The sequence below is a fragment of the Temnothorax nylanderi genome, unplaced genomic scaffold (assembly GCF_030848795.1).
Source record: "Temnothorax nylanderi isolate EJ_2023f unplaced genomic scaffold, tnyl_v1.0 TNYL_tig0175_pilon, whole genome shotgun sequence".
NCBI lineage: Eukaryota > Metazoa > Arthropoda > Insecta > Hymenoptera > Formicidae > Temnothorax > Temnothorax nylanderi.
The window spans coordinates 250,282-265,761 of NW_027249237.1; positions in this window are offsets into that span (position 1 = coordinate 250,282).

Genomic DNA, 15,480 nt, shown 5'->3' on the forward strand with positions numbered 1-15,480 from the left:
TTTGTTATTGTATAGAAATAATTTAATTTTAATAGAAAAAGAGTGAGTAGAAAAGAGGATAATATTACACGAGGTAATAATATTTCAAGCTGTTCTGTTTTAATGGAAACAAACGATTTATCATCGTCAATTTTCATTTAAATCTCTGACCATACTCGTAATTTACGGCTGCAGCTGCGAAATGTCACAGATACGTGCCACAAATAAATAAATCACTGGTGAACCGCGGATAAATTAAAAACTGTGACATGCGGTAGCAGAGCAGATTATGAATATTCGTATTGCTAGTGTCAACACAAGTATTGAAACAAATTTCTTACAATATTTTAACCGCATGTGTATAAATGATTGCACTCAACGCTCTAAGCTAATATCAATTATCTCGCTAATTGTTAATTAGGAGAAAAATATGGAATACATAATAGATAATAGAAAATAATTAATAGATAATAGAAAATAATTTATGAAAAGGAAGTAACAAAAGTGCAATCCAAGATATCTCTAGTTATAAAAAGGACCTCGCATTATTTATATGAAAAAAACTCGGTCAATTATTGTATTTTGAATTTTTAATATGTTGTAGTACTTGTTGTGCTCCTGATGAAAAGTTATAAATTTCATCAACTTTCTGTGATTAATTTCTGAACATTTATGAACAAAATTGCAAGTAACTATTATATGGATGCCATGATGAAAATTTTATTGTTCCAATTTTTTCTTGCAATTGTGATTGTTTTATCATTACATTTATTTTGCAACTTTTAGTATTCTAATAAGTTCTCTGAATGTGTATTCCATTTACACTCAAGTGATCTGAGTCATTCACTTATGTGAGTATTTTATACTCAGGTAAGATAAGTCATTTTGTACTTACCCTATAAGCATACAGTATTCTTAGAATGTTGTATTAATATTTTTAAAAATCAAAATAATTTTATTAGAATATTCTGAGAATATTATACAATATTTTCTAATATCATAGGATTATTCTGTTGATGTTATATGTCCACTTCACATAATATCCTTTGGATACCTGAGGTTCTGGGAACTGACGGAATCTAACGATCGCTTTCAAATGATCGTTCTTAACGATGTATGACTCGACACAATGATCGCGCTATACATGCTCGAGCCGTAATAAATATGAGGAATACGAAACATTTATAATTTTTTTCATGTTCTCACATATCTCTCACACTGATTAATAGACCATATTTATAACCATTCATAACATTAATTTTAGAACTATTATTCATTAAATATTTATAAATTTTTTAATTATTAAATTAAAAATAGTTTATTTATTTGATAGTTTATTCCCAAAAATTTAAAATATTTTTATAACATTAAATAATATTATTTCATATAATATTCATATAATATTATCAGCAGCGGACATTAACCATCTGTTAATATTACTAGAATAAAAACTCAGTTGAATCTCACTTGCCAGCATGCAAAAAGAACGTGCATTCAACTGAGTTATGATGTCACAAGTGAGAATTATCTGAGTTTTGATGTAAATTGAAAGCAACTATTATGTACACAAAATATTACATATATTTACTTACTTACTTATAATAGGAGACCGATTTTTTTCCGTTGCGGGGTGAGTTACCGCATAATACGCAGTACGAGAAGGGCATTTTAAAATTTTTCCAATATTTTTCCAAATAAATTTGCACTTGCGCTCGATGACACAAAAGTCTCAACCAGTCTCAACGTCAAACGATCAATGGCAAACTGTCGAATTCAAACAATTATTACATCTGATCATATCTGTCCAGATATAAGTCGAACTGAGATTGTGTTTGATCGAAAACTCTTCAGGTCTGACGATATCTGCCATGTTTAAATATAATAAATTATAATAAATTAATTAGTTAGTGCATAGATATAAACAAAACTAAAAAAATTCTCAATTTGATTATTATTTAATAGATTACATTACAGCCGATGCAAACCTACACCTCCTCGTAGGCGGCTATTGTCCAACTTGGTGAGTCCAAAATAATGCAACCCGTAAGAGAAACTGGTTCTGAATGATTCGGAACATATCTATACACAAAAACAGAATATGTGACAGTCGTTTCGAGAGATCTCAAAATCTCGGGTACTCGCAACTCGTGCGTTCGCGTAAATGAGTCACGGTGCGTCTCGCTCCGCGCGTACTTGGCGCGAGACACTATATTCATTGCCCTGATCGACGCTCTCACCGACGATTATCGACGTCTTATCAGACGACAAGAGCTACACGGGCATATATACTTGTGGAGTCTCATTATCGCGACTCGCAGAGTCTCATGGTATTTTTAGGGACACATCCTTCCATCCACACATTATTCCATCCAACCACACTCCTCTCCACCATCATCTCTCGCGATCAACGACGCGACTCCCAAACTGGTAATTTCGAGTAATATTGCCAGCTCATTAGATAGTGTATGATCTTTATCGGGAAACATTCACTTGTTACGTCTTGCTTTATGTTCTGGTAAGTCCGAGTGATATTTTCGTATATCATTCTTCTCTCTTCGATCTTTGTGAGCCTACGTACAACTTGATCGATTCAGCCGTTATTGAAATTTGATAAACTGAAGGTCTCTCAATTCGTCGGTATTGATACATGGTCTACGTCTTGCTGCGCGTACACTTGACGCGACACACTACTGCGTCTTTTGATGTAATGTTGCAGTATCTTCAACTTCGTTTTATTCGTTGACAAATTTCCGTAGCATTTTATAATTCGTAAAGATGAAATCAACTCTTTCGCGGACGCTCGGCTTTGATTGTGGAGTTAGCGCAGAGCATAGGGATGCACGAGCTGTGTCAGCATGTACAAGCTAACTCCTGCGAACCCAGACCGACCTGGGTACGTATCTAATTATGTGTATCCCTTCGCGTAAATATGCGAGTGTTTGCGTAGACAAACGTGGTACTCGAGTTAACGCGACGCGAAGCGGGCAGGGCGGCGGTGTGTTGGAAATTCATGAGCTTTCAGGAGAACCTGGGGATAGGAAACAGCAAGAGCGCGCACACGGGAGAAGAGATATATATATATCTATATATATATATATAGACAGAAGTCAGTACAAAAGGAAGGAGAGGAAATGAGAGGGTTCATAAAGGACTTCTAAAGTTTAAGGAACATCGAGAAGAAACGCAAGTGTTAGACTTTCCTTTGTATAATAAAGTGGTGTGTATGCATTGTTCTAGACTAATTGGGTTAAGGAGACGCGAGTACAAGAGCGAAAATCTTAGGCTAGGTGAAAAATAGCATAGAACGAAAAATAAGCAAAGACAGAGAACTAAATAATTTAAGCAAGTGTTTAATTTGTGCGTTATTATCATATCTCTTTTCTATACCTCACCATTTCTTAGATTAGATATTAGATTATTGAATTTTTCCATGCACCTAAAAGTGCAAGTCAAGACTATAAGAGACGTTACAATTTTTGAAATATAAAAGTCATATACGATTCCAAAAGATATGCCGCTTATATTCAGTTATAACGCACTTTTACAATACATGGAAACGTTGTTAAAAATTAACCGTGGCGCTTCAAAGACATATGAGAAATTCAGGAGAGCTGAGCAGCTACGGTTCAACTAAATCTCTCTGACGACTCTGAAAGTCATCCTCTGTGTAGGATTACTTATATGTAGATCATATTTATTTGTTGTGTACGTGTTACTATTAATTGTTATATAAGATGATTAAATTTACGCAGTTATAACTAAGTAAATGGATTTTTTAAATTTAATGTTAATAAATACATTTATTATCTTTAACGTGATTTTTTAATAATTATAATTTTAAAAAATAATTCAAAGAAATATATAAATTAAGATAAAAATTATCTTTATCTATAAAGGCATAATGGGTATATAACATAAATTATCTTTTAAAATTATAATTTAAAATTAAATCTATTATAAATAGAATAAGTAAATATTTATTAGTAAGACATATGCTCGATAGAATATAAGCAAATGTTTATTAGTAAGACATATTCTCGATTTCTTAGTTGTCATGATACTAAACATTTTTAAAGCATTTTCTGAAGTCTTATCATGCTGAATATTATCGTTGCTTAAGTAAGTGTTTGTGTAGTTATTATTCATCAACTGAGCTACATGCGATTGCCGACGTTAAACACGACTTAGCACTCAAGCCTTCACCGGCTGTAAGGTATATTAGAACGGGCAAAGTTTGCTTATAAAACATAGTAGATTGACAGAACTAAGAGAAAATTTGAAAATCCTTTTCCCTTCAATTTTTCAAAACTTTAAATAGATAAACATATTCAATTACATACCACACAAAAGCTTTATACTAAAAGTAAAGCTAAAGAATTTCGGATTGTAAGGAAGTTTAGGTTCTAACCCTAGCTGGGGTAATACTTTTTCCAATCAATTCTTTACAACAATTTTAAAATAGATATTTATCATTATCAAAAGTTACATCAAGGATCAAAATCAATAGTAGAAAAGTCGTGACGATTATAATTAATGAAGCTGGCCAGTTAGGCCAAATAAAGAATCTTGATTGTTAATTATTTACTGGCAAAGTAAAAGTTTCTAATTTGGTTTAAAAAATTTCTTATTTTTATGACGGATTTTTATAAATTAGAAATATTTATTTTTGTAAAAGTTTATTACTGATTTAAAAAAAGGAATCTTTTTCTTAAAATATTGTTTCTTTCTTTAAAAACAAATTATTTATTATTTCTTACTAATATTTATATTCCGTGCATTCTTTACAAGAAATCAATTTCTCGTTTCGAATTTATGTCTTGCATCAGTGCCTTGCGAGCTCATATCCTTTAGAGTATACAATTCATCTTGATTTCAACTGCAACAAATCTGTTCTCTCTAAGAGTAATAGTTTTCGCTGCATATAATACAATACAAAAAATAAAATCATTTATATAAGTTATTGTACATTTTTAATAACTATTATATGATGAAATAATTTAATTAAAAAATTAACTTTATTTTTAATATGATGAGATTAGCAGGATTGAAACAATAAGAAATAAAATCTGATGTGTGTTATAAAAATATGAAAATTCTCAAGTACGATATTTGTTTAATTTGTCTCTGTTGCTTTAACATGAAGTTAGAAAAGGCAATGACATAATATATGTTATCACTATAGACAAGCGGTCGTTTATTTAGCCGAGTGGTTGACGCGATTACAACTTGATCTAAGTTTCACCATGATTTAATACAGAAACCCGTGCTCTCAGTATAAGTATATAATACTACTGTGCAATTTGGTTTGTAACCGAAACTCTACATCATATTCGTTTCCAGATATCGCTATTAATTAGAGTAGAGAGTTGAGTCGAATTGTCTCCATTTACGACGGTGGATTTCTCAGGGTTAATTACCGCGAAGTTACATCTCCCGGTTCCGACACCCTCTTACTTCCAATTATTAAGACATCACGATCCTGCCTGGCAGCCGCTGCAGCTGTTAGTAATATTGCTCTTGCTACGACGACTTTCATAAAGGGTTCGTGACGACTCTTTACAACCTGCAGGAGATGTTTTGATTAGCTAGATTCTAGAGAGATAATTTCCACCTGACACGTAAGACGCATTTTATTTACGCTGTTACACGATCTGGGTTCGAATGATTCATTCTTGTAATAATTTCTTGGACTGATGTGTCTCAAGCATGTATTTTGATATCGTCATTTTAAATTATTTTCCCACATACTTATTTAAAACTTAGGGAAAGCGAAAAAAACAAAAGAACAATTAAATATAATAATTCTAAATTATCCTGTACGATAGGGATAGAGAAAGTGAGTTTAATATTATATAATTATCTTTCTTAATGCAATGCCGATATATCTTAGAATGTTAAGCTTGGCGGGAATTTTTTTTATTTCGTAATATATGCAAACTATAAAATCTTGAGGCATTCCACGGCAGATCTATTACACGTTATCTTATACGATCGGCGTAGAAAATCTATTCGCGGTCGCGAGTGATGAATATTCGCAGCAGAAGGTCAAGTACCGGCGGCTTAACACGAATCAATGTAGCAGTACCATAAATACCGATCCTTTTACGTACGCGGTGTGGCTGCGAGATGTAAAAGGTGGGTAGTTGGGACTACCGTGCACCACTACCGGTCCACAGGGTGCACTTCTCAGCCCCCGCTATCATCCCTTGGAGCTCCCACTGCCACCGGCGCACCCCAACGACGAGAAGTCTTTATGGCGGTCATGCGATCGCCGCATTTTACGAATACGTGGCCTTCACTAGCCGCTATGTAACTACGTAAGTACGCATTTCTGGTTACCATCGCCTCGTATAATGCGCTGCGCTAAAGGCGTGGCATAAATGCACTTATTCAAATGTACGCATCTTGCATATGCTTTGCTGGTAATTATTTTTATTGTTTCTTTTTTTTATACCGCTATTGTGTGTAAGATATTAAGGGGTTACAGAACCTTAATAGTAAAAGTTAGAAAAAATTTGGGGAGGAGTTTTAAAAAGTTTTAAATTAATAACAGTATAAATTTTTTGTTACGTTTATTAAGTACATTTAATAATATCTTGGTATAAAAAACTTAGACGCTTAACAGTGAAACGGTCAAGTGAGAAGTTTTTGAGTATGAAGTTGTCTGCGGTCCAAGTCGTCTGTTCGTTGGATTATCCACGTTCGCGGTACAGTTTGATTATTTGAGACATTATTCGGCCTGTGCGTTGATATCTGCTCGTCTTTCTTTTCGAGATCGGTGACTGCGTTCAAGCGAATCATGACTGTTGTGTCAGTCTTTTGTGAGAAATACATATATTTTTAACGTAGGTAGCTTTTATTCGACCCAACTGGCAAAATTTATTGAAATATTATTCACCATGTTTCGACCATGGGTTTTGATCCTTAATCCAAGTGAATGTAACTCGGACAAACTATTAATTAGCTTGACATAATGCCCAAACTACGCCATACATCTAAAAACTAAGATATAAAGGCAAAAAACAAAAAATACATACATAAAACGAATAATTATTCATTAAGTGCGCCTGTTCCTTTCTCTGGTCCTCCATCATTTACTGACTTTAAGATGCTTGTTATAAGTCTGTTATGATTAAAAATAGAAACGGAAAACTAATTTCTTAAAACATCACAGTTGTAAATTATCCGCGTGCAGAAAAGTCAAAGTTTTACTAATGATGTATCATTACATTGTATAATATAAACAAGATGAATAATTACTCATCAAGTGCGCCTGCTTCCTGTTCTGAAGTTTGTGTATATGATTCAGAGGGTCAATTTTCAATAGATGGATCCATAAGAGTGCTTGCTGGTCAGCATTATAATATGTAATTAAAAAAAATTTTTTTTTAATGTTACTGTTGCAAATTATTCATACGCAGAAAAGTAAATATTAATTGTTAGTGGATATCTCATTACATTGGATAATATGAGCGAAACCAATCATCAAGTGCTTCAAGTGCTTCTTCCTCTGTCGTTGGTTGAAACGATTGAGAAGGCAAATCAGGCTGATGTACAGAGGAATCCGTAATGTACGTTGAACTTGAAGCGTTTGATCTGCATTAAAATGGTACGATTAAAAATAGAAATAAAATTATTATTTAAAATATTTTTTAAATCATGTACTCATATGAAATATACTCAGTGCTTTGAGGTGGTAATATAGTTGGACAAACTCCTGGATTTAGATATCTTCTGACCTCATTTCCACGTATTTTATAATTAGTTACTTTCTTCGAAGTGTTTGCTGCAAACAGATGCACTTTTTGATTCTATTGTGCGACCAATAAATGCAAGCCACTTTGCTCTGTCCTCTTCATTCTTCGGTAATCTTAAAAATAATGAATAAAATTTCATAGGAAATGTGCGACCTAAATTGGGAAATGTGGGAAAACAGAATTTAATTTGCGAGTGCATCGAGTATATCTACGATCGCGATTTATGACGGGCACTACGTGCTAGCTAAGCCGACAGGGTTATCTGTCTACCCGTAATTACCCGAGATATTGAGAATATGCAATTTAATTAGCAAAATGTGAGAAGTTGCTATTTAATTTGTGAGTGCATCGGCAACAAACATTTGTATTTATCTCCGATTACAATCATATCACTTACAATCGCATAGATATGCTAAAAATTGTACCCTTTTATTTTTAAATAATCCACCAAAATTAAATACTGTCTCTAATCTGTTCTAGTCTATGTCTATTTTAAAATAAGAAATTTGTGAGATATCATACGTCTATTTAATATTTTATGTATCTGGAAAAGTATTTGCAACTTTTTATTATACATATATATTATACATATATATTATACATATGTATCATCATACAATTATTTTCGTAGAGATCCATTTCCTCAACATAGAAAATATTAATATAATGTAAATAAATGTTACTTTGTTACTCTCTTCATGCTACGATTTGAAAACGTTGCTCAACACCATTTCAATAAGATCTAATTCTATTGAAGTGCGATCACAGCACAAAGGAGGATAGATCAAATGGTTTAAGGAGAGTTTTTTTAATATTTACATGACGCTCCTAAAAACACGAGTTATATCCCGATAAAAATCACACACTGCCAGACAAGCTAAAGAAACATTATACGGACTTACAAGGATGTGACGCAAAATGTAATAAGTGTGGAATAAAAATTTCTTACATAACAGACCGGTTCGTCGCGTCGTGCGTTAAATTTAGGAGCGTCATGTAAATATTAAAAAAACTGTCCTTAAACCATTTGATCTATCCTCCTTTGTGCTGCGATCGCACTTCAATAGAATTAGATCTTATTGAAATGGTGTTGAGCAACGTTTTCAAATCGTAGCATGAAGAGAGTAACAAAGTAACATTTATTTATATTATATTAATATTTTTTATGTTGAGGAAATGGATCTCTATGAAAATAATTGTATGATAATATATATGTATAATATATATGTATAATAAAGAGTTGCAAATACTTTTCCAGAGACATAAAATATTAAATAGACGTATGATATCTCACAATTTCTTATTTTAAAATAGACATAGACTAGAACAGATTAGTGACAGTATTTAATTTTGATGAATTATTTAAAAATAAAAGGGTACAATTTTTAGCATATCTATGCGATTGTAAGTGATATGATTGTAATCGGAGATAAATACAAATGTTTGTTGCCGATGCACTCACAAATTAAATAGCAACTTCTCACATTTTGCTAATTAAATTGCATATTCTCAATATCTCGGGTAATTACGGGTAGACAGATAACCCTGTCGGCTTAGCTAGCACGTAGTGCCCGTCATAAATCGCGATCGTAGATATACTCGATGCACTCGCAAATTAAATTCTGTTTTCCCACATTTCCCAATTTAGGTCGCACACTTCCTATAAAATTTTATTCATTATTTTTAAGATTACCGAAAAATGAAGAGGACAGAGCAAAGTGGCTTGCATTTATTGGTCGCACAACAAGCTCAAGAAGTGCATGTGTTTGCAGCAAACACTTTGAAGAGTCAGATTTTATTTATAAAATATATGGACATGACGTCAGAAGATATCTGAAACCAGGAGTTTGTCCATCTATATTATCACCACAAAGCACTGAGTATATTTTATATGAGTACATGATTTAAAATATATTTTTAAATAATAATTTTATTTCTATTTTTAATCATACCACATTTTAATGCAGATCAAACGCTTCAAGTTCAACTGGTTACATTACGGATTCCTCTGCAGTACATCAAAGTAAAAAATCACCTGATTTGCCTTCTCAATCATGTGAACCAACGACAGAGGAAGAAGCACTTGATTGGTTTCGCTCATATTGTCCAATGTAATGAGATATCCAATAAGTTAAATATGGACTTTTCTGCGCATGAATAATTTGCAACAGTAATATTTTAAATAATTTTTTTTTAATTACACATTTTAATGCAGACCAGCAAGCACTTTAACTTCAACCGGTTATATTATGGATCCTTCTACCGAATATCAAAGTCAAGAACCACATAATTGACCCTTTCAATCATTTACACAAACCTCAGAAGAGGAAGCAGGCGCACTTGATGAGTAATTATTCATCTTGTTTATATTATACAATGTAATGATACATCATTGGTCGTACAACAAGCTCAAGAAGTGCATGTGTTTGCAGCAAACACTTTGAAGAGTCAGATTTTATTTATAAAATATATGGACATGACGTCAGAAGATATCTGAAACCAGGAGTTTGTCCATCTATATTATCACTACAAAGCACTGAGTATATTTCATATGAGTACATGATTTAAAAAATATTTTAAATAATAATTTTATTTCTATTTTTAATCATACCACATTTTAATTAAGATCAAACGCTTCAAGTTCAACTGGTTACATTACGGATTCCTCTGGTTACATTACGGATATATTTTGAGAACCTCATCATTACCGATTTTTTGGGAAACCGGTTCCAAAATTTTTCTAATCAATCTTCGTCAAATTCAAAACAACCTTCCTTTAATGATGTCTTGCATATAAGATTACATAACTTGTACACTTTTTAAGCAAAAATTAGTAATCCCTTCACCGATCATTACCAAATTCCACACCAACCTACCTTTAATGATACTCTATCCATAAAAAAAAATTTAGTTCGATATCTCAAAATTTACGAAAATTAGAACAACCACGGACATTTCTAAAAATAGCCAAAAATCGTTAATCCCTTCACCGATCCTTGCTAAATTCAACACCAACCTACCTTTAATGATACTCTATATAAAATTACATGTACATTGTACATATATTCTTTTTTATTTATAATAAGTTGTTTTTTGTACATAAAAGATACATACTTTTTCAGACTAATGCATAAATAGAATACGTTCAACAATTAATATTTATTGCTAATATAATACTTGTGTGAAACTTTGGTAAAGGTTTTTAATATGCACAGAAAGTCGCCTACAGAGACGACTGACGGTTAGAATGTGCCCAGACAGCACCATGTCCAAAATCAAAAAAATGACGAAAGTGATACCATCATCTCTCATCCCTGCGTTAAAGAATATGAAAATATTGCTATAAGTTATTTTACTTTATTTTATTGTACAACATTTTAAACTTACTTACATAGGAAAACTCGATTTATTTGTTTTCAATGCAAGAAACCACGATGCGAGAAGCATCGCTCGATGTTATACGAATAGTGTGCACCTAGGTATAATTGTTTAAATTCTAGCAAAACATTTATTTTCAATAATATTTTAATTTTGTGTTTTATGATGCAGTTAGCCGCTTCAAAGCTTTTCTAAACGTTTCAGTTTATATCTTTTACGAAAAGATTATTTCACTAGCTATACATAAATTCTCCTTCGCTTTAAGCTTTTACAATATAACTTTAAAAAAAAATTCGTATATTTATTGATTTAATATCAAAATGTATTAATATCAACCCCTACCACTTTTTCCTTTTCCTTGTACAACATAACATCTAGAAAACTCCAACTAACAGTAATATAACCTCAATATTATAATTTCCTATTCAACAATATAAATATTACTGATTTAATCAGCTCACATTACTGATTTTGCTGCTCAAAGTCACTGTTTTAGTAGTATAATATTACTGATTGAAATAGTCAATATTACTGATTTAATCAGCTCACATTACTGATTTTGCTGCTCCAAGTCACTGTTTCTAGTAGTCCAATATTACTGATTGAAACAGTCAATATTAATAACTAATTCTTTCAGTAAAATGTCACTGATTCTCACTGGTATACTTATAACTGCTTCAATCAATGACTATTTACTGTTTCCCAGTGAAAATACACTGATTCTTTTTTAGAGAGTATATTACAAATATAATATATAAAAAAAATATAGCAAGTCATAAAATACGAGGAAAAATATGAAAAATGTTAGGATGTCGCCGTAAACATTCGTGTATACGAATGCGCTTGGTTGATTCACTATAACATATAGTAATACGGCCAGCAACATCAGCATAAACTTGAACGTGACTAGCCACAAATATAGAGAACACACGGTAGGTGAAGGAGAAAGATGAGAGAGGGTGCAAGACGGACGAAGATCCTTATTTATTACTCATATATTCGTTTGGTGCACGCGAGATGTTTTTACGAGTGAGTAGTATTATTATAAGTTTGTATTTTCTTTATATTATTGTTAGTACGTGTAGTATGTTTTTTGAACGTGGATATAAATGCTAACTTATAGAATATCGTGAAAAATTCTGTAAAGCTTCTTGGATAAATTTTGACTCGATTTTTTTTAAAGGAAAAATTTGATATGTAACTATTTCAATATGTAAAATATCAGATTTCTTTTTGCAAATATTGCGCCTGAAAAATTTGTGAAATTTTCTGTCATTTTTATAAAAACAATTTTTATGTAGGCCAATATAAAAAAGAAAAGTAATATATTAAATATTGATATTATATCCGATCCACTTCTAAAAGAGGCATGTAAAGTCGATACTCGTATATAAGTATCGAATGTTATTGTTGTCGCTTTTCCGCGATTCCGTCGCAATTGATTCTCTTGCTGCGCTTACTTTCTGAGTGGCTGTTATCGTATATTTTGACAGTTGTGTATTAAAGAGTTAATTATAGATATGGTATAATTAAAATTATAATGTTAAAAAGAATACATATATAATAATTATTAAAATTTATATAGTATTGTACATTTATAAAGAGAAGTGGAAATGTGTGTACATACATCTGTCTTGTTTTTAATAAAATTAATGTTATATAAGAATAGTGTATAAATTGCACGCGCATCAATTGAAATATTGTGTAAAATCCTTATTGCGTGCACAGTTATTGCGCGTACAGTTTATATTTTAGTAACTACTATTCGAAATGTCTTTTAAATAGAACCGTATAATAATTGTTCATATGTAATTCTGTTCCTTCAGTTATTCTGCATATATAGAGAGATGTTAAAATAAAGGTTAATAGTGTAACAGTAAGAGTATAATATTAAAGCTAAATAGCGCGCTCGTAGCGCGCGTCTGCGTGTCTAGTATTAGGTATAATAAAAAACAATAAAGCAGATTCATTGGGATATTATCATATGTGACTTAAATCGAAATGTATCGTCAAATATTTTCGCTTGGCCACGCGTAATCCTTGAGCTTTATACGATAGAAATAGAAAATTACGACAAGAAGGGACAGTAAGAAAACACAGCAAAAGCCCCAGGTTGAAATCACAACCAAGCGTGAAAAAGCTCGCTGCTAAATCGTTTACTGTGTTTACGGCGGAAAATCCACGGGTGGTTAAAAGATCGAGGCCAAACAATCTTGTTTGGTACTTAATAGGTGAAATTACATTTTCTTGTGCGGTCTACAAGATCTAACAACGGTCTCTCCCTTTCTTTCTGCAATCCCTGAGGCGGTTATTCGTGTACGCACACAATTTTGATCAAGAAGATTAAGCTTCTTAAGCTTAAGAATTCCTGAGAATAGGGGAGCTTTTGATTTTTAGGACAAATCGTCAGCAGGAAGAAAATTTCGTTCCTCAATCAAATAAAACTGACAGTCTCATTTTTCATGAATAAGTGGAGTAATAAACACGTTTATATAAACTATTATCAGTTAGTACAGTTCTTTGTTTCTAATATTATATATTTGTTTATTTATCTAATTATAAATATACATATATGTATAATTATATATATATATATATATATATATATATATATATATATATAAACTCGTAAACTCGTAAACTATTATTTACTGTATATCCCCGTAGGGTTCACAGTCTAGTATCTTACGGCGTTTTTGCAGGGACGTACCCAACCCTATCCCACTCTCATCCATTTCCTTTGGACCAACGGTTTAACGTCTCTTCCGAAAGACGGAGCCCAGTTTTTTCCGCATAAGATCTTATCTTGCACGGAGGGCGCAGTTTCTTCGGAAAAAAACTTTTTCCATACTACATGGCTCTAGTGGACTCGAACCTGGTTCCTCAGATTACGAGTCTGGCGCTCTACCACTAGACCACACTGCCGCCCCTATATATATATATATATACTAGTTTATTCCATAATAATTCAATGGGACACAAATTCGGTGATTAAGGAGGCCACGTCACATTGCGCAGATTTTTAAGTTTCTCCTGCCTTTCCATATATCATCGACAAGTTTTATAGAAACATGTTTAAAGCAATGTCATAATGATTTATTTTATAAATTAATCTTGATTTTTTTTATTTATTTCCAGTGAGTTCAAATTTTTGGTCGGTACTGTATATTGTATAGATAATGTATATATATATATACATATACAATACGTATATATTATACATATACATATATTTGAAATAATTTATTTCAAATTTTTTAATTTAAATATGTATGCATGCATATAAACATGCAATTACAAAAGAGAAAACAAAATAATATTAAAATATTAAAAAACCGTGATTCTTGAATAATTTATTTTATTTAAATTTATCAAACTTTAATAAAATATAATTAACTAGAATTGTTTGATTGTATAACTAGAATTAGTTATTTTAAAGAACTTTAAATCATAGTCAATATTATAATAATATAACAAAGAAGGAAAATTTAATTAATTTCACGGTATTATATAAGTATTGCAATTAGAATTATTTGAAGAAGGCTATTAACAACCAAGTTATAATACAAAGTAAACACGTCAGTTTGCATGTATAATAAGTATGACGTCAATTAGACATATGTTTGAATATATGACAAGTATAACTATATAGTTAATTACCATTTATCCTTGGTCCTTGGAACTAGATTATTCGCGAACAGGTATTTTAATATCTTCCCACATAAGTCGCCTTAATAAGGATTTTTACAAAGACTCAATTGAAAACTTTCCGTGTCAAAAAGAAGAATCTTGCGCAATGCAAATTCATTAAATTTGCAATAATTCAGCACGTATCTATCTTAAATATTTTATAAAACGAGTCTTTAGTCTTAAACCTTAAACTCGATTCCCTGATAGTTTTCGTGCACCGATTAAACCGTAACTACATGCCGTGCGCGCACAAGTCGATCGTTGCAACATTAATACATCACGTGCACTTTAATCCATTATCCCGCTTTCCATTACAATCTTCTTGGTCTCGCTCTCGTCCGTTACCTGGATCTTTAAGAGCGTCTTGGAAATCTGCCCCTGTCGATGGCTCTTCGACATGGATCATTTTCTATGTAGTTAACGTTCGAGTAATCGTCTATAGTGAATCGCGAGATTTCCACTTTATATAATAAATTAACTTGGATTTGATTCATCATTGCATTTAAATTTTTTTTCGCAAAATAAATTTGAATATATACTGTCTTAAATATTTACACTCTTCAAATTTATCTTGATAAAAAATATGAATTAAAAACTAATTTTTCTTATTTAAAAATTTAAAACGGAGAAAAAGACTTTGACAACAGTTCAAGAGAACTTTATAAAGGTCTAAATA